This window comes from Ambystoma mexicanum, chromosome 3p, assembly GCF_040938575.1.
Source record: "Ambystoma mexicanum isolate Mex_15411 chromosome 3p, UKY_AmexF1_1, whole genome shotgun sequence".
NCBI classification, from domain to species: Eukaryota; Metazoa; Chordata; class Amphibia; order Caudata; family Ambystomatidae; genus Ambystoma; species Ambystoma mexicanum.
Window position 1 is genome coordinate 60,850,543 of NC_090925.1, and position 19,872 is coordinate 60,870,414.

The 19,872-nt window shown below is 47.1% G+C and overlaps 1 pseudogene; it reads left to right on the forward strand.

Annotated features, from left to right (window-relative positions):
• Window positions 1-970: 970 nt before the first annotated feature.
• LOC138579751 (CTD small phosphatase-like protein 2) lies at window positions 971-10,515 on the forward strand (annotated as a pseudogene).
• The last annotated feature ends 9,357 nt before the right edge of the window (window positions 10,516-19,872 follow it).

Sequence of the window (19,872 nt, forward strand, 5' to 3'; positions counted from 1 at the left end):
CAGACCTTTCCTCACCACCCACAATAGCGTCACACTAGCAAGAACACTTATCATGGCAAAAATAGATTACTGCAGTGCCCTATATCTAGGCACCAGCCAAGAAAACCTGTCCAAACTCCAAACCACCCAGAACAATGCAATTAGAGCGGCTCTGAACATCCCTCGTAACCACCACATCTCTGAAGCCAGAGCTAGCCTTAAGTGGTTACCCGTGAAGCAGAGAATTTCCCTAAAAACACTTGCCCTCACGCACAAATGCCTAGCCAACAAGGCTCCAATCTATCTCTGCTGTCGGCTTTCACGCCACTCCACTGCCCGACCACTAAGAATTGCTCAGACTCACTGCCTTACTATCCCTAGGTTTAAGCTCCAAAAAGCGGGAGGCACTAGCTTCCCTGTCCTAGCCTCCAAACTTTGGAACACCCTCCCCGCTGCCATCAGAGCTGAAGACTCCTTCAACGCCTTCAAGAATAAAACCAAATCTTGGCTCTTTGACCAGCAATAGCTGTGTCAGACATTCGGTCCTACTTACCCAACCCGTCTGTTCCCCTGCACGATTTCCGGTCTGCTACCTTTCCCAACTACCTCAGGGATACTTCCTCTGCAGAGCCTAGGGACACTGTACCATGTGTAAGATATGTAATTATTAAGCTTGTTTATTATGCTGTATTGTTATACTTTTTTGTAACTTATCTCCCTGTATGTTCTTTTCTTGCAACCCTGTACAAATTGCGCCCTGATGCCCCCAGGCCTGATGGTCTGCGCGTTATAAATAAATAAACAAACAAACAAACAAACAAGCATATCACGGACCAGATCAACACCTTAGGAGTGGAGATGCGCACTGCTGAACAGGTTCAGAAGTGCTGGAATAATTTCGCCTGTCGCAACAAGCACAAGCTGAGTGCCAACCTGTCCTCTGCACTGGCAAGTAGATAGAGGCCAGCAGAGGAGGGGCAGCTGATATCACATGAAGGGGCCACAAGCCTATTCATACTCCTTGGTGCAACTCATGGGAGCCCTGGAGAATTATGAGGACACATCAGGTTAGTAGCCATCATTGTTCCTCCAGTGTTTTGTCAGTTATGCATCACCGACATCATTTGTGTATTGGCACATCTTTCTGCATTTGAATGACAGCCCTGGGTAAAGCATGTCCAGCAACGTACCGACTCATGTCAAATGGCCATCATACTGGGAGACCCTCATGTGGCGGACATTTTTTGGGTAGATGGGTAACATCAGACAAATCCATGTACTGTTGAATGCTACATTCTCGTTGTGTGTCACTCTGCACTGCTAGACAGGTGCATGCTGACCAGGTTTCACTTTCACGCCATGTCATACAGAGTTGCATGTTCCATTTGTCACCTGCTCCTATGGCGTGTCTTGTCACTATGCATGTCGGAGCTGTCTGTCAATGCACCTTGTCGTGTTCCCAGAGTGAGGTTGCCTAAGTGTCTGCAGACCACATCAACAGTGTCTCAATTCCAGTGACACAGACAACCTACTCATTGTGATGCCTGCTCCCTCTTACCCACCCAAACTCTATCACCACTCCATGGAGTCACTCCCCTCACCCTCTTGTGGCTCAGTGGACCTTCTTTACATCTCCCAATCCACTCTGTGTATCTCTGCACTTCCCAGACCTTGACTAGAAGGACCACTTTCGGCTCTACCTACTCATGGGCTTTTTCCCTTTCCACACCTTTCTGCATATCCTTATTCTCTCCAGTTCCCTGTCCCAGACCTGATTTGTGTGTCATGTGTTGACAGTGGTGTTGTCTGTGGATATGGATGTCTGGCTGTTACTATGTGATCTCCTTGAACATTCAAATGTCACACTTGCATTTGTTTTCCTATGGTATGTGTGGCTACTCAACAGTTGCATGTCACATCATTGTGCATGTACGTGACTGTTGGATGTCAATGTGTGTACTGGTTGCATTGACATGAGTGGTAGCGGGTGGGTCACTTGTCAGCAAAACCCATGCATCTGCTGCTTACTGAACAAAGTGTGTGAATGCACAGTGTCTGATGGGTGCGTGCCCTGCCATTTGTTGTTAGAGTGCACCTTGAAGCATATATGCATTGTTTTCTCTTTGTACACAGCTCAATATGTATTTCTCTGTATGTGCAGGTGATGATGCACCAGATGCAGAGGAGGAGGAGGAGGAGGAGGATGAGGATGAGGATGAGGAGGAGGAGGAAGAGTTAATGGTGCCTCGGACCACCAGTGGGGGACGTGGTGTGGTAGGCTGTTAAAACCCACTGGTGTGCCAGACCATCCTCAGTCGTGCTGCAGACCATTCAGACTCTCCAGACTCTGCTGACTTTGATGCTGAGACCTGATGTGTATACCTCAAAGAGGGCAATGGTGAGTGCCCCAATGGGTGGACCAGATGGGGTCCGTGAGTCTGCAGTGGAGCAGCTGGTTTCACAAGGCCAGCAAGTGGTTGTCCCCCTAATCTGTGGTGGTTACGCCTGTAAGGCCACACGGCCATGATTTGGCTTCAGGTCCTGGGGCTGATGTCCAAGGGAGGGTTGCAGGACTGCAGGCAATGACAGGGGGACCACAGCAACAGGCCTGATCCCTTGCATCAGTTTGCCATGGGCCCGCACACGTGGGGGATGTGTGCAGGCTGGGGAGACAGAGTGGGAGCAGGAGATGTTGAGTGCTGCCCTCCGACATGGTAATGCGTTGGACAAAATATCGGAGGGGATGGATAAGATGGCCAAGTCCATGACCCCGCCATCGGCCCATGTAGAGCAACAGCTGCAGGTCATTGGGACCTCATGCCACTCCCATAGACTGCACATGGAGGCCAACATCAGGGGCCAACAGGCTGATCTTCAGGCACACAGTGAAGCTCTGAGGCATGAGTTGTTTGCCATGAGAACCGCTATCCATGAAGAACTCTCAGCCACTAGGACACTGATCCATGATGAGATGGATTCCTTCAGGCAGACACTCTCAGAGCAACTCAATGCATCACGGGGACTCTGCAGCCATCTGTGAGGAAATGCATGTAGACCTCACCAACCTCACTGTGCTGGTGCATTTGACCGTGTCACGGGTGGCCATGCCCAGTGAAGACCAGGCCTTGGCACTGCGTGCTGAGGCTCCAACACCATGTCCACCTGCAGATCAAATGCAGGATGGGGGGCCCAGCACATACAAGCCTCCTGGTCCACCGTTGCCGTGAGGTCCATGAGACCATGGAGTTTTGTTTTTTCTTCAAATTTTTGATCCACTTATGTGGACATTGACATGCACCCAACCAGTACCCCCTCCAGGGTCGACACCCCCGTCAATGATGGATATTTTTTATTTGATGTGTTATCCATGGCCAGACTTTATTCTAGTTTAGTTTCTCCCTTCATTCAGCATGTACACTTTTTTTTTTTATTCCCCAGGCCGGATGTTGGCACATGTTTTGTTTGCCCTTTCCAAGGTGGATTTTGTTTTGTTTTGTTTTTTTATCCCTAAAGTTGACCTATCGAAGGCGTTATGAATGCAGTTATGGACACGCAGCCATGCATAGTGACATCAACTGGCACGGTTGCCTTGTGGTCACCAGGATGGCATGTGCAGGTAACATTGGGTGGAGGGTATATTGACGCATGTATGCTGTATGCATGATTGTGAACGATGGCTGTTGTAATACATTGTCCCATGTTGTTGCAGTGTTACAGATTCAGGCAGTGACTGCACTCCATTGGAGGTCCAACATGCACCCTTTCACATCCGTAGTCCACATGTCCTCTGCCGGGCACTGGTCCTCCTCTCAAGCATTTGGAGGCACAGTTCGTGTTGGGGGTGATGACAGAATCACATCATGCCAGCTCAGTCAGCGGGTAAGGAAAGCATGTGCAGGTAAGGCAAGCATGGGCACAGTCTCTTGTGTTGTGCCAGTGTTCTTGGCCACCCTGGTATTTACATCCAATACACATCTTGACAAAACTTTTGTCATGGTCAATGTCTGTGCAGATGTGTGTCTGTACACATGCATGTGCATTTACACTTCTATGAGTGTGCATTGTTTTGGTGGATTCCCTTAGATAAGTGACCCCATCATTGGAAGTGATTGTGCAGCACTATTCAAACTTTACACATTGACAGTGTTTCATTCATTCTGAATCTACATACGGATTGACGGCATTCACTGTGTATTTTTGTACTACAACACTTGCCTGAATGACTGTGGTGATGTCTACTTACTGACACCCTTCCACTCCCCCTGTCCACATGTTTCCGACCATGCCCTGCATGTGTACTCCCTGTGCACACTACTGTTTGACCCGTGCCACCTCCCAATCCACTCCCTTCTCCTAACCTGGCTCAGCCATGCCACTGTTCTACATGTACCACACACATTCATTGACATGTATTCTCATCCTCCGCTGCAGTGCTTCATGACGTAGCCTATGGTGACTCAATTCTGCCCTTTTGAGTGCATTGACTACACACTACATGTTTGCCATACTTGATATATATCTGATTGGACAGATATGCGCATGAGTTCACACGTTTGACTGTGTGCTACCCAATGAGATAACATTGTGTACAGTGTTTGATTTTGTTGGTTATCTGCACAAGGGTGGCTTACATGTTTTTTGGTTTTGATACCTTCTTCCTGCAACTGCCACTGTCTGTGAGTGTACATTGCATGCCCACATTGTGGTCCCATGCATGTGTGACATCATCCACCCCCACAGCTTGTCTTCATTTGTTCCCCCCATGTAAGTTCCAAGTGCACCCTGGAATCCATGCACACTTCCTGGTACAGTCTCAATCAGAGTGTGTGTTATGTTGGGGTACAGGGGGTAAGGGAATGGCTGCATGTTGTCCAGAGGTCCATTTGCAGTGTTGTTGTACAGGGGCGCACATTGGTTAGTGTAGCGTCTGGGTAGATGGTTGGAGTGCCTTATTTGTAGGATGTTGTAGTGTACACGGCTCTTTTGGGGATTTCCATGCCATGGTGGGTGTTGCCAGTGTTTTATCTGATGCTTGAACTTTCACATGTGCCCATTCTTTGCCAGTCTGCCCTTCCCACCACCCACTTTTGTTCTTCCTGGACCACTACATGTGGATCTTGTCCATCTCTGTTCCTTCCGTGCTCTCCTACCAGGATACTACATCAAGAGGTTTTCATGTCTCCATCTTCCTCACCAGGGCAGATTGTCTAGGCCCTCACCCACTGTGATGTCAGACATGCCTGTCCTCATCTATGCTCCGAGTCCAGATGGTCTCCAACTTCCAATGCTTTTTCATATCCCCCTATTGCTCTCTCCCTTATCACTTCACTGCTCGTCAAGCGTCATTCTGTGCCCTGTCTCCCACTTGCATTATGTAATCCTTGTACAATGGGTGTCGCATGCCTATTTTCTTGTTCCCTACATGAGTTGTCATGGATGGCCAGTATCTTTAAGTTGTTGCAATGCATGTCTTTGCAATTTTAAAATGTATTTGCAGGTTGGTAGCAGTGGATGCAAGACAGGTGTGTACCATGTGCAGGTAAGTGAAGGGTGCTCAGGGTGTGACTTGTGTTGTGGTTTGTGGCAGGGAGTCTGAAACTGTGTGAGGTCATTTTATTAACTTGGTTTGGCGCGTACTGGTCCAGTATCGTGGGTGCATGTGACACATGGTGTTGTTAGGCTGCTGTGTCTATGCATGCTGTTTGCTCTAGATAATCAAGGTGGAACTGGTTGCGGGATCATAGTTTGTGGTGGTTACGATATGATATGATGGTTTATTTGTATAGCACCTATACACATTGGGCCTCATTACACGGAATGCAGTAAGGGTTTACCGGTACCATTAAGGGCACCGGTACCGGTAAACCCTTACCGCCTTACTACGAGGTCCCTTTGCGCGACCGGACCTCAACGGCTGGTTTTACCAGCCATTAAGGAACGGGCCCGCAAAGGGACCTTGGTGCAAATTACGGTACCGCAAATTAGCTCCTTCCCCATTCCCACTGAGCCCTATGGGGGCAGAAATGGGAATGGGGAAGTGCCTTGGTGAATGGGGAATTACTACCCCCGCTCACCTTGGAGTAGGGCGGTAATTCCGCCATCCACCAAGGCGGACACAGTAAAATACCGGCGGCAACCATGGCGCTAATAGCGCCATGGTTACCGCATATCGTGTAATGAGGCCCAATGTGTTTCAAAGCGCTTCAAGGCACTGGAGCGAACAAGGGAAAAATACAAACAGTGAACATTCTTACATGGCCTTGAACAATAAGAATGTGAAATTAACTATCATACTCGGCCTGGCGACATTACAGATAGTGCAAGAGCTAAGACACTGAAAGGAATGAAGGAGGTGGGTGGGAAGGGAATAGGAACAGCCAGACTGTAGGCCCTTAGTTTTTGAGTTGTCATGAGGGTGGCTGGGCCGGCTGTTTGTATGCTGTAACACATGTTTCAGGTGGTGGTGGTGAGTGTTTCCTTGAACTTTACACGTGTGTCTTGGCTGCCACATGGTATCCCATATTTTGATTTTGCAATAGTAATGCCTACACACACAGGCAGTCCAATCTTGATACTTCTTCCCCTTCTGGGGTTGCTGTTCCATGACAAATTCACACACGACAGCATTGCTGATCTTTGGTAGGATGCAATGTACTCCACAGACACCAGGCACACATGATCGTCCATTCTTTGTCGATTGCCCTGGTGACCATGTATCATTCACGGTGTACTGTCAGTTGTTATGAGGCTGGTTGACAGCTACTGGGTGCATCTCAATGCTCTAATCAATTCAATGCATTTTTGACCAAATTCAATACATTCCCAGTAAAGTCTGCCTTTCCTAACACTTTCCTGTGCCATGCTCCATTTTGTGTGTGTTTGTCCTTGGCTGATATTTCTCAATGCTTTCTCCTGTTTGTGTGTGTGTTTCATGCCAATTGCCTCAGTGAGCTGCCTTCCAGACTGACAGCTGCCTCTGCAGGGTCCTGTCTTCTGTGCAATTGGTGAGATTTTTGGTTCCCATCTTCTTGGGCTTAGCATCATCGGCTCCCCGACATTGTTTACTGCATTGTCGCACTACCACATTGATGAGTGGATGGCATATCATGCAATTGAGAATACTACAAAAGTGCTTCTGTGTTTCCATGATATGATATGATAAGTCATTTATAAAACACCTGTACACAAGTGTTTCTAGGTATGACAGGACAAGGACAGGGAGACAAAGGGAGGACAAAACAAACAATCTAACCAGGCCTTGTGTCATTCAGATCATGCAAGTGCAAGGGGGAAGGAAGAGGAGAAGTGTCAGGGGGAGGAGGGGAGAGTGTGGGGCAAAATGTGTGTGGAGGCTCAAGTAATTGCAGGGAGGCAGGGAACTGTAGGGTTGCAGATACAGTCCCTAAATGCGTGGGAGGCCCAGAGGCAGTGCAAGGGGCTACTGGTCATGCAGGAGTCCGGTGCCCGTGAGGTTCAGAGGGTGGCCAGGTAAACAGTCAGTCTAGCAGAAAGTATCAACAGCAGGGCACTGAGAGAGAGAAAGCAGAAGTAGAGAGGAAGCTCTTGAGTTGCTTCTCGTACCTTAGGTGGCCCTGCTCAAGTGTGAGGGAAGCTCTTCCAGATGGAGGCCCCAGCCGAAGACAGAGATCCAACCCCCACTCTCTGCTTGGAGAAGCGTCTGACCCTCAGAGAGTTGGAGGTGGATGTGCGGAGGGCTCGAGAAAGAAGATGCTTAGGAAGAGAGAGCTGGAGATAGTGTGGTCCCCGGCCCCAGAAAGCCTTGTGGACAATGCAGCGAGTCTTGTACTTTATCCTTGCAGCCACCAGGAGCCAGTGGAGAGATGTCAGGGCTGGGGAGATACGATCCCTGGTCTTGAGGCCGAGCACAAGCCTTGCAGTCCTGTTCTGGATTAGTTGCAGTGATCCCAGTTGCATCCTCTCAGTGTTCTCTTGTGGGCTACTCTCAGCGTCATGCTGACTGTGGCCAGGTGCATGTATTGGGAAGGTACCATCAGCATGATGATGTATTAGTGTACATGGTCATTCACTGCATGGAACTCGGGGGGGGGGCAGTGCAGGGGTTGTGTGTGGGCAATGTGTCACTGTGTGGGTTAGTCATGTTGCATTGGCATGAGGTGGGTGGATGTGGTTGCATGTGTGCCAGGACACATGGTGATGGGTGGTTGGTGAGTTATTGTATGCATTTGTTGCATGCCACTCAGGGGGGCACATGTTGCTGTATGTTTGGGTGCATGGATGTGTTGCTGGCTCTCACATTGACTTGTATTTCTCTACAGATGAATTTGGCATGGAATGATGCATGCAGGAGTGTTTGGTGGTTTCCAGGCCAAGAGAGAATGAGTTTGGTGGAATGCATGGTCCAGATGATGCAGGCACACATGGGATGATGCAAGATGTGCATTCCTCTTGCACTGCACTTTTTTTTCAGTTTCAACATGGCTGTATTCATGTGACTGTATTGTGAGCATAATGGTTGTCAGGGAATACTTTGGCCACTGAACCTGTTTATCATTGTGTACCAGGCATTTTGGGTCCAGGGCTGTTCTAGATTGTCTTTGTTAGCATCAATTTTGTGGTCTCATGTGTGTGGTTGTGTCTACATGCATTTGAGTTGTTGTTGGCCATGTGACAGCAGTCTGCTTGTGCTGTGTGCTTTTGGGTGTACTACAATGGGCACTATTGTGTACAGTTGTTGTGCCTACGCAGTTCACTTGTGCACTGCCATGCAGATTATGGGTATGAGTCACAGGCTGTTTCATATGTGATGGCATTATTATTTGATGCTCCTGTGAATGTGGTGTCAGACATGTTTGCTCACTTACAAATTGGCTCTTATTCAATGGTTGTTTTGATATGGGGTGAAATCCATCCTGATTCACAGTATGTATGTCACATGTGCCCTGTTTTCACACTCACAACAGCATGGATATGTGTGTGCCTGTATTGTGCATGATCCCACAGCTTTTAAATCCGATTTTGGTTTGCTCATGAAATTGGTTGAATTGTTGATTTTGGTGTCCATGAATGGCTAGGTGCTAAGATTTTATTGTTGCAGAGTTACTGCATTTTTCTGACACAACATATTTTTAATATTTCAGATATTTTTGCCATTTGTACAGTTGTTGAGCCTCCAGAATGATTTCACTACAAAGTGGTAGTGGTATACTCCGATTTAGAAGTCTTTTCTGGGTTCTCTGCTTGTGCATGCTGTTTTATGTCTAATGAACACACACAATTTTGCCCTCCCAGTGGCACATTCTCTGGGTGTTGTTGTGGGAACAGTCCATCAACACAGCCACATTTTCACCTGTACATCATCCTATTTTGGTCGATGCGTAAGCCCATCCCACACTCTGCGTGGAGTCTTGTGCAAGGTGCGTGTCTACTTGCAGAGGCATTCTGGACCTGCACAAACTCCTCGCAAGTCCCAAGAAAGTCCTGCACTGATTGGCAAGCAAATCCCTGAATTACCATGCAAATATTTCCATGAATTGGGCCCTTAATCTCATCAAATTAATGCACAGGAGAAAAGCTCATCACTCGCGTACGGCGGAAAGGTCAAGTCAATGGAGAGGCTGCATTCCGCATGTAAAGTTGAATGGGAAACTCAAAGAAGCACGTGCCCCTAGCAAGCCTCCCAGAACCACCTTACTGGGAATCATTTTCTCTCCCGTATTCTGGAAATAGTCAAACTGCTTGATAGTGAAAATGTTGATGGGATTACAACTAGTACTAGGACATTGAGCACTGGAGCAGCCCAGGTGCTGCAAGTCAGATCTGCCATTAACAATGGCCCTGAGCAGGGGCCTCTAAACATGCTGCGGCTACCTCTGAGGAGGACTGGTAGGTCTTTGACCCGTATTATTTCATCAAGCACGCTCCACCGCTGACTGCAGAGTACTTGAATGGGAAGCCCACCCTGCCCCCAAAAACTCCAAGCACTCAGATCCAGAATTTTCTCAGTTTCTTAACCCGGACGACACCTTAGTCCATTACGGCTTAAATGAACTTGAAGTTTCAGCTGTAACATTTCCAGTCCTTTTCCAAGATGTCATTTAGCAGGTTTAGGTGAGATTAAGGCTGTTTGTCTGATCTATGAGAAACCCTTGTGTACAGGCATGTTATAAATGAAATATCATATGATATCATGTCATTTACTACTTCAAAGAAAGTCTATGCCGACAAGTTGTTGAACATATTGGATGCTAAAATCCATCTTGTCACACACAGACATTCCTTTGCGTGTTATGTTTGCGTACAAGCAAACTAAATCAAAGATTTTAATATTTTTCAAAGAAATGTTTGAAAACCAATCAACATTGAAAACTCACCAGAAGTCTTTGCATACCAGATTTTTTAACGGAATTCCTACCGAGAGCTGGTTCATGGATAGAAACAAGGATCTTCTGAAACTCAACCATCCCCTCCCTGGAAAAGCTGGTTGCACTGCGTGAGGATATGTGAGCTCATATCAGAGCCAGGTTTAGCTTGCATGACGTGTTACCCCAGAACTAAACAACAGACTTTGTCAGATCGCTGGAGGGGTTCTGGGAAGAAGATGCCAGACGTCTTACCCCAGGACTGAACATCAGACCTTGTCAGATCTCTAGAGGGGTTCCTTGAAGAAGATGTCAGACGTCTTACCCCAGGACTGAACATCAGACCTTGTCAGATCTCTGAAGGGGTTCCGGGAAGAAGACGCCAGACGTCTTATGCCAGGACTGAACATCAGACCTTGTCAGATCTCTGGAGTGGTTCTGTGAAGAAGACGCCAGATGTCTGACCCCAGGACTAAACATCAGACCTTGACAGATCGCTGGAGGGGTTCCGGGAAGAAGATGCCAGACTGTGCTGATTTTTCAAAAACACAGCATGAATCCCATTGCCATTTGTGTTGACCTCTTCTTAGCTTTCCTCATCTTTGGTGCCCCACCATAACCAAGACAAGTGAGAATAAACTTGCCGATCTTTTGCCGGCTCCTTACCAGAAGGTAGGGGTCTTGAAAGCATGAACTCTTTAGAAATGGCCTTGCATACAGCTCCTACGAGGACATCTGTGCTTGCAGAGGGATCCCCTCGCACCCCTCTTATGCCGGCCTTTTATGACATAACAGGATGGAAATTGACATTTCTACCCTCTCTCCTGGTGTTCCTGGGTCATTTTTCTGTTACTTTTTTAGAATCTGGTTTCAAATGGAATGGCCAGTAAATGTTTTTAACTTCCTATTCAGATATATAGACGTTTTAAATTTTGACCTGTATTAGGGTAGCATTTTGTTACGCACTCCTTTGGTCAATGTTCACTACTGGTTGAAGAATCGGCATGTTACTGCTTATTTTAAAGCACAAACCAAAATCATGTTTAAATGCATTTTTATTAAACTGCTTACTTTTATTTCTGCAACACATTAGGAGCTGCCTATTCGTTTTTTTTTTTTTTTATCCAACAGATTATACGTTGATTTTATGTATCAGCAACTGGCAGTTCTTTTGCATTACATTAAGCAAAAGTCCATGTATTAAACGGGATGACAATGTATGGCCATGTATTACACAGAATAAAATACCCCCTACTTACGTAAAAAGGATATGTTTTCTCATAAAGACTACACAACAAAATGTATTGTTATTCTTAAACAGCCATTCTGAAATGTATAACTGTACGTTAAAACAACATGGAGATTTCTGAGCAGCAGGATCGGTGACGTGATGGCATGACATGATGACGACAGAGTCAACAACTATGGACCTAAAGTTCAATATTACTAAAGTACATGTTCATTGTAAGGCTTGTTTATAAACAACATTTTTTGTTTACCATCCCAGTGAACACTGTTATTTCAATTTTGTTAGGGATCAAGTTTTTAATGCATAACTTTGTGCCATTACATAGCATACGTGGGTCGAGATTGAAAAGCTGCATGATGGGTGACCCAATTTCAATCGAAGGTGATGTGGTGGCATTCCCGAGGGGTTGAGTGAGTTGAGGAATTATATTGGATAGTTTACGGGTTTGTCGGCATCCACCACCATATCGATTGAGTTGTACTGAGTAACTGTGCCCGGAAGCATATCCTGAATCTGATCCTAGTGCCTGGACTTTGAGTTGTCTTCCTCCTGTCAGGACCAGTGCTTCTACAACCACAGGGATGTTTCACCGATTTCAGGCAACTGTCTCATGTGTGAAGGTGCTGAAATCTGGGGAAAGGGGCGGGGTGTCCAAATGTCATGTAGCCAGTAACGGCTTGAGTGCCCTAACAGGTAACTATACAAAATGTGGTGCAGACTGGTGAAACGGTGTCGAATTGTGTAAGGAACAACGCTTCACTACAAATCGTGCCACACATTTTTTTTCACTTTTATATATACAGAATTAAACTTAACAGTTCTTTTAGATGTTAAAAATGTCCAGAATATTTGTTTTTTGCAGATTTATTTGTAAGCCATTCACTGATGCCAGATCAGTAAATGCTCAGAGCACCTCCCCTGTAAGCCATTCACTAATGAGCAATCTGTAAATGCTTGGAGCACCTCACTTGTAAACCATTCACTAATGTGTAATCCGTAAATGCTCGGAGCACCTCACCTGTAAACCATTCACTAATGCGTAATCAGTACATGCTCGTAGCACCTCACCTGTAAACCATTCACTAATGTGTAAACAGTACATGCTCAGAACACCTCACATGTAAGCCATTCACTAATACATAATCAGTACATGATTGGAGCACCTCACCTGTAAGCCATTCACTAATGCGTAATCAGTACATGCTCAGAGCACCTCGCCTGTAAACCATTCACTAATTCGTAAACCGTAAATGCTCAGAGCACCTCACCTGTAAACCATTCACTAATGCGTAATCAGTACATGATCAGAGTACATCACGTGTAATCCATTCACTAATGTGTAATTAGTACATGCTCGGAGCACCGCACCTGTAAGCCATTCACTAATGCGTAATCAGTACATGCTCGGAGAACCTCATCTGTAATCCATTCACTAATGCGTCATCAGTACATGCTAGGAGCACCTCACCTGTAAGCCATTCACTAATGCGTCATCAGTACATGCCCGGAGCACCTCACCTGTAAGCCATTCACTAATGCGTCATCAGTACATGCTCGGAGCACCTCACCTGTAAGACATTCACTAATGTGTCATCAGTACATGCCCGGAGCACCTCACCTGTAAGCCATTCACTAATGCGTCATCAGTACATGTTCGGAGCACCTCACCTGTAAGCCATTCACTAATGCGTCATCAGTACATGCTGGGTGCACCTCACCTGTAAGCCATTCACTGATGCGTCATCAGTACATGCTCGGAGCACCTCACCTGTAAGCCATTCACTAATGCGTCATCAGTACATGCTCGGAGCACCTCACCTGTAAGCCATTCACTAATGCGTAATCAGTACATGCATTCACTAAAGCGTCATCAGTACATGCTGGGAGCACCTCACCTGTAAGCCATTCACTAATGCGTCATCAGTACATGCTCGGAGCACCTCACCTGTAAGCCATTCACTAATGCGTCATCAGTACATGCTGGGAGCACCTCACCTGTAAGCCATTCACTGATGCGTCATCAGTACATGCTCGGAGCACCTCACCTGTAAGCCATTCACTAATGCGTAATCAGTACATGCATTCACTAAAGCGTCATCAGTACATGCTGGGAGCACCTCACCTGTAAGCCATTCACTAATGCGTCATCAGTACATGCTGGGAGCGCCTCACATGTGAGCCATTCACTAATGCGTCATCAGTACATGCTCGGAGCACCTCACCTGTGAGCCATTCACTAATGCGTCATCAGTACATGCTCAGAGCGCCTCACCTGTGAGCCATTCACTAATGCGTCATCAGTACATGTCCGGAGCGCCTCACCTGTGAGCCATTCACTAATGCGTCATCAGTACATGCCCGGAGCGCCTCACCTGTGAGCCATTCACTAATGCGTCATCAGTACATGCCCGGAGCACCTCACCTGTGAGCCATTCACTAATGCGTCATCAGTACATGCTCGGAGCACCCACCTGTAAGCCATTCACTAATGCGTCATCAGTACATGCCGGGAGCACCTCACCTGTGAGCCATTCACTAATGCGTCATCAGTGCATGCCCGGAGCACCTCACCTGTAAGCCATTCACTAATGCGTCATCAGTACATGCTCGGAGCACCTCACCTGTAAGCCATTCACTAGTGCCAGATCAGTAAATGCTCAGAGCACCTCACCTGTAAGCCATTCACTGATGTGTCACCAGTACATGCTGGGAGCACCTCACCTGTAAGCCATTCCCTAATGCGTAATCAGTACATGACGGAGCACCTCACCTGTAAGCCATTCACTAATGCGTCATCAGTACATGCTGGGAGCACCTCACCTGTAAGCCATTCACTAATGCGTCATCAGTACATGCTGGGAGCACCTCACCTGTAAGCCATTCACTAATGCATCATCAGTACATGCCGGGAGCACCTCACCTGTAAGCCATTCACTAATGCGTCATCAGTACTTGCTCGGAGCACCTCACCTGTAAGCCATTCACTAATGCATCATCAGTACATGCTGGGAGCACCTCACCTGTAAGCCATTCACTAATGCGTCATCAGTACATGCTCGGAGCACCTCACCTGTAAGCCATTCACTAATGCGTCATCAGTACATGCTGGGAGCACCTCACCTGTAAGCCAATCACTAATGCTTCATCAGTACATGCTCGGAGCATCTCACCTGTAAGCCATTCACTAATGCGTCATCAGTACATGCTGGGAGCACCTCACCTGTAACCCATTCACTAATGCGTCATCAGTACATGCTCATAGCATCTCACCTGTAAGCCATTCACTAATGCATCATCAGTACATGCTCGGAGCACCTCACCTGTAAGCCCTTCACTAATGCGTAATCAGTACATGCATTCACTAAAGCGTCATCAGTACATGCTGGGAGCACCTCACCTGTAAGCCATTCACTAATGCGTCATCAGTACATGCTGGGAGCGCCTCACATGTGAGCCATTCACTAATGCGTCATCAGTACATGCTCGGAGCACCTCACCTGTGAGCCATTCACTAATGCGTCATCAGTACATGCTGGGAGCACCTCACCTGTAACCCATTCACTAATGCGTCATCAGTACATGCTCATAGCATCTCACCTGTAAGCCATTCACTAATGCATCATCAGTACATGCTCGGAGCACCTCACCTGTAAGCCCTTCACTAATGCGTAATCAGTACATGCATTCACTAAAGCGTCATCAGTACATGCTGGGAGCACCTCACCTGTAAGCCATTCACTAATGCGTCATCAGTACATGCTGGGAGCGCCTCACATGTGAGCCATTCACTAATGCGTCATCAGTACATGCTCGGAGCACCTCACCTGTGAGCCATTCACTAATGCGTCATCAGTACATGCTCAGAGCGCCTCACCTGTGAGCCATTCACTAATGCGTCATCAGTACATGTCCGGAGCGCCTCACCTGTGAGCCATTCACTAATGCGTCATCAGTACATGCCCGGAGCACCTCACCTGTAAGCCATTCACTAATGCATCATCAGTACATGCTCGGAGCATCTCACCTGTAAGCCATTCACTAATGCGTCATCAGTACATGCTGGGAGCATCTCACCTGTAAGCCATTCACTAATGCATCATCAGTACATGCTCGGAGCACCTCACCTGTAAACCATTCACTAATGCGTCATCAGTACCTGCTGGGAGCACCTCACCTGTAAGCCATTCACTAATGCGTCATCAGTACCTGCAGGGAGCACCTCACCTGTAAGCCAATCACTAATTCTTCATCAGTACATGCTCGGAGCATCTCACCTGTAAGCCATTCACTAATGCGTCATCAGTACATGCTCGGAGCACCTCACCTGTAAGCCATTCACTAATGCGTCACCAGTACATGCCCGGAGCACCTCACCTGTTGCGTCATCAGTACATGCCGGGAGCACCTCACCTGTAAGCCATTCACTAATGCGTCATCAGTACATGCTGGGAGCACCTCACCTGTGAGCCATTCACTAATGCGTCATCAGTACCTGCTGGGAGCACCTCACCTGTAAGCCATTCACTAATGCGTCATCAGTACTCACCTGTAAGCCATTCACTAATGCATCATCAGTACATGCCGGGAGCACCTCACCTGTAAGCCATTCACTAATGCGTAATCAGTACTTGCTCTGAGGAATACGTCTTTCAAATCAAGTTTCTTTGCTTTACCAGAAAAGGCATATGGAGCCTGGGCTCTGGCGACTCGCGGCACTCTTTACTAAACGCACCCCACCCAGTCACTTCTATATAGGTTTAGCCGATGCCTCACTCAATGTACTTGCTGCAAGAAAAAGATAGGGGGAAAAAGGAGGGACAAGGCTGGTGGGCAGGGCCCTGAACAATGGAATGTGCGTTCCCTGCATCTTAGACTGGAACCCACCTACCTTGAGGTTTAGGAATGCTCTATATTTCCCTCGTACTTGGGAGGTCTTGACCCAGGGTTCACAAAACCATCCACACTGTCCCATGCTTAGCCCGCACTAGGCAACTGCTGAGAATCCTAATAAATACAATGGAGCGACCCCACAGGCTGGAATCATAATACCCCGCCCATGACATTGCTTTTAATGCAGCGGCGCTTACGAAACGTGCCTCTTTCGCCCCTTCCCTTTCTCGTGTCCCCATTCCCCCAGTGATCAACCACAGGCCCTCGCAATGCTCTTATTAGCGTGCAATGCGAAACACGACAGCAAATACAATAAATAAATAAATAAAGCAGGACTGGTGCCACCCGGCTGCTGGCTCTTGCTAGGCCGCTGATATCTCCGTGATGGCTGGGCAAGCAGAGCCCTGCCTTGAACTGCTCCTGCCGGACTCCTGCAGCCGCTGCCTGCACCACCTCCCTGCAGCTGAGGCAGCCACTCAGGCTCCTGCAGTTTTCAGGAAGTCATTTACTTCGTGTATATCACTTTGAATTGTTTTAGGTATTTGTGGGTTAAGGGGCCAAAGAGCGGTCTGGGGGGTCTAGGTTGGGGGTGGTAATGAAGAGGAAGGGGGGCCATGGGAACACCCCAAACTAAAATCAGTAAAAAAGTTATGTACACGAAGTAAATTACAACAAAATAAATCGTTTCTGTTGAATTGACATAGAATCATCCCCATAGCCGAGCAGGTAATACAAATTAAATAAATACGTACGTATAAATAAATAAATAAATAAATAAATAAATAAATAAATGAATGATCCTTGGAGCACTCATTGTAGAAAGGGTATTAGCGCCACTCGTGGTCAGCGGCTCTCATGAAATGCTTAAGGACGTCTTCTCATGATCATCGCTAGTACTCCTACAACAATCGGAACGAATATTATGTGGGTATGACAATGATCAGCTACACACATGAACACACACAGGGGCCTGGATGAGATGCACACTCATAAGCAACGTAATGCACGAATAACACACCTGAAGTGTTCCCCCTACTATGTGAGTGAGGGGTGCACTCCAGTACTGTGAAATGCCAACGATAAAATACTTAAAGGTCTGATTGTGGGCATTTAAAATAAGAACACTTTTCAAAAATAGAAGAATAATGAAAAATGTGTCCGGATACCCTAGTTCAATACACTGTCTGGTAGCGCTTTGAAACACTTGCCTGGGTATAGGCGCTTTATAAATAAACATTACCATTACAAACTACAAGTTTTGTTATATACCCATTAGCAATGAATTGATACCAATTTGCTTGAGTGTTTAATGTAGACATGTTGTAATCAAAACATTACATATAATAATAATTTAGCATTTATATAGCGCTACAAGCCCTCAGGCATCTGAGCGCGGTGCTCATTTATTGACCTCGGGAGGATGAAGGGCTGAGTTTGGCCCTCCTGGGATTCGATCCTGGTTGGCAGGTTCTGCGGAGGTTAAAGCACGCACCCTACTGCTGTGCTATCTGGCCGGCTATACGGCAGTGCAAGTGTACACACAGCAGGCACTGGAGAAGGCGTTTCAGCGAGAAATGGCTCCATCTGTTTTGTGGTGTTGCTGTTAGATATTACACAGGGAAGCCGAGACTTACCTGGCCCAGTGATCTGGAGCTGGCAGTGCATTATGAATGCATAGTAAAAGGCCTTCTCTCCGAGCTCGCCAGGACACTGCTCCAGCGCCTCACTCCCACTCCTTTATACCACTCCTGCAGCGATTTCCCTTCAGATTTGCGGCAACCGGGGCAGGATTCCGATTGCATCACGATGCACGTGAAGCCATTTATCACACCTGAAAACTTTACCAATCATGTGATGTCTCGGTTGGAGTAAGTGTAACCCTTCACTGGCCACACTCTCCCTTTTGGATGGTAGCCATTGTCTATCAAGTGTCAGCTGTATGCAGGGGGCCGCCAATACCAGCGCGTTTGCTCCTTCAGGACCCCTGCGTGCAATGTTCAACCTTTGCAAGGCACAGTGGGAAAGGAAAGTGTAAAACCGGCACAGTCACCTTTACTCCATTCTTTTACACACTGGCTTAAAAGAAAGTGAACGCTGCCTGCAAACTACGCTTTGCAGTCTGCATTTACAAATGGATGCCGATGGAATTCACCCGGGTTTAGCCTTAGCTAACCTGAGGCAGATTTCATGGGTTTTACCCCTGCCTGGAGGTCTCATGGAGGGGTAAAACGAGCCTTCTCTCGAGACTGAGGAGGAGAGCGGGGCAGGCATGTTAACTGCCCTCTATCAGGGCCAGATTCTGGAGCTCGGGTACAGACAGACTTGCCCCTCCACAGCCCCCAAAACCCATGCCTCCCCCAACAAACAAAATGAAGGAAATTCATACCTCAAGTCAAATTCAACAGCAATTCGTCTGAGCTTGAAATTGACCATCTTCTATATAACATGTACACGTCACACCTCTCTGCGACCTGCACTCCTAGGAGCATGTGACATGGGTGGCTGTGAGTTAGGGGAAAGAGTGTGAGTGAAGGAGTGTTGGGATGAGAGGGATGTGTGCCTCATGCGTGAGTGCAAGTATGTGTAAGGGAGGCTGTGTGAGTGCATGTTTGCAGAGGGTACTACATCACACCCCAGTGCCCCACATCCTTCCTCCCAAACGATGAGACAACCGACGTTTCCAAAAGTCTGAAAGACAGTAGGGAGTTGCTCAACTGAACCCCAGATGTAGGGATAGTTGAATTCCAAATCCAAGCAAGACCCCAGTATACATGGGTACACTCATTCCTTAATCAATTAACTCACATGTATGAAAATGCTGCCCCTCCATCAACATGCATCCTCTGCAATAAGTACCCACCCAGCGTGACCTTCTTCGCCTGTCCCACCCATCCAGACATGGCTTTCCATTAAATCTGGGGGTCAACATAGCATCCTTCCCCTTAAATTAAATGATAACTTGTGCTTATATCTCCCTAAAGTCAAGCCTGAGCCGAATCTGTATGTCCTGCCACTGCCGACCTATGAGACATGCGCCCAACCACTTGAGCTAACCTCTGCTAGCTATATTGCGAGCTTTAGGCAGGAAAGAGGAGAACAATGACAGAGTGGCAAGGTGTGTGTTCATCTTTCAGGAGGCTCACACTGTGCGGTCTGTGTTGGCATTATTCTTCACTGAACATTTTATTACATTTTATGATTTATTTTTTGTTTGCAGAGCAACACATGCAGCATTTTCACCGAGCAGTGCGCATGCAGTGTTCTCCAGTCATATCGCTGCGTTTAAATAAAAAATAAGTTTAGAAAAAAGGTTGCAATTGCATCTCATTTCATGTGCTGGGCATCACTGCCCGGCCCGCAGCAGGACTATGTCAAATGTGTCTTATGCTCTCTTTTCAGTCTCCCACCGTCATG